This window comes from Leiobunum rupestre, chromosome 7 (assembly GCF_980474605.1).
Source record: "Leiobunum rupestre chromosome 7, qqLeiRupe1.1.hap1, whole genome shotgun sequence".
Taxonomy (NCBI): Eukaryota; Metazoa; Arthropoda; class Arachnida; order Opiliones; family Sclerosomatidae; genus Leiobunum; species Leiobunum rupestre.
In genome coordinates this window covers 44,604,156-44,605,785 of record NC_143390.1, presented here as the reverse complement: position 1 = coordinate 44,605,785, position 1,630 = coordinate 44,604,156, and the positions used below count along the sequence as shown (strand labels likewise).

The window sequence follows — 1,630 nt, the reverse complement described above, 5'->3', positions numbered from 1 at the left end:
TAATCTTAAAATAACTCTGAAGTTAAGTTACTAAATGAATGTTAGTTTAAAGTAAAATATTTTAAAGCCTAAAATATTTATAAAAAATATGTTATTGGTTAAAGTAATAATCTAAGGGAAAAGATGTAGCAATATTATTATTAGTTAAAATTATTACCACTAGGGATCGCCACCTATTGTAAAATATGATAGGCAAGACTTCTAGGACTGCCTGGCAGTTGGTATTATGACAGCCATTAAAGTTACACTCGTTTAAAACCGTCTCATTATATTTGACTATTTAAGTATTAGATTAAGCACTAATAGCGAGTATAATAGTTAATTTATGTTTAAAGAACAATCATAAATGATACACAGACAATGTTGTCAGAATTTATAGCCCGGTGTACCGGTAAGAAAAGAACCACACCACCGGAGGCCTATCATCAGAATGCCCTACGCCAGCGTCCACAAGCCCGGACAGGTGACAAAACCAGCATGGGTAGCAGAACCCCACTACTGATGGTCGCACCCTCGACGCAAGCCGCTCAACCCAGCAGTTATCAACTCCACCAGTCTACGAAGATCAAGCATATGCAAGAAGACTTCAAGTTGCAGGACGAAGACACCTATGGATCTTGCCAATAAAAAACTCGATGGAGAAGATGACGCTTTGCCTAATCGCCAAGCCATTGGAGTATTACTACATATCGCCACTGTATCGAGACCTGATATCGCCAGCGCAGTCGGGATTCTTTGCCGAAGAGTTTCGAATCCTCGAGAACGGGACTGGACATCTGCTAATCGGGTGATGTGGTACCTGAAAGGTACTACGGATGTCGCATTCCAGCTCTCATCAACGTCGACGTTGGATCTAAAAGGTTACGTCGACGCCGATTGGGCCGGTGATCGAAAGTCAACCAGCGGCCACTTATTTCAACTCGGCAATAGCATGGTATCATGGTCAAGTCGACAACAGTTAATTGCTTTGTCCTAAACCGAAGCTGAATACGTAGCGGCCGCTAACGCAGCCCAAGAGATCATATGGTTACGTCAACTACTAAAAGACATGGGTCAACGAGGATCTTATCCAACGACACTCTACGAAGACAACCAAGGGTGCATCCAATTATCCTTGACTAAGAGAACCATAGACATAATAAATAGGATAGACCCCCGATTTTATGGGGGCTCGCACGCTAGGTAGAACTAGAAGACGCGGGGGAAAGCGCCGGAAAACACCACCTATCGTAAACTAGTAAAACTATAAAATGTCACGTGGCTTAACGAAGTTAACGATGGCGTGCCAGGCAGGGTCGAGAATCGTATGTTCTTTCGTAAAGAGTATATAACACTCAAATTTTAATTTCAAGTCATGAATAAGTAGATTGATTTAATAGAAACTTATACGAAAGGTATGTAAATGTCTAATTATAAATATATATTAATATCTTGGTTTCAAATAACCAGGGTTGGCAAAAAACCGGCTTTTTTAAAAATTGAAAAATCCAGTATGGTTAAAACCGGCTGTAACCGGTGGTTTAAACCAGTTAAAACCATTAATAAAAAATGATCAAATTGCTTATATCAAGCCCTTATTGCTCAAATTTCTCGATTTAAAAATTACGTTTTTGCGCGGACAGTACCTTTA

At 39.9% G+C, this 1,630-nt stretch overlaps 1 pseudogene; it reads left to right on the top strand.

The window, feature by feature from the left end:
• Positions 1–610: 610 nt before the first annotated feature.
• On the top strand, positions 611–976 carry LOC149936463 (uncharacterized; annotated as a pseudogene).
• The last annotated feature ends 654 nt before the right edge of the window (positions 977–1,630 follow it).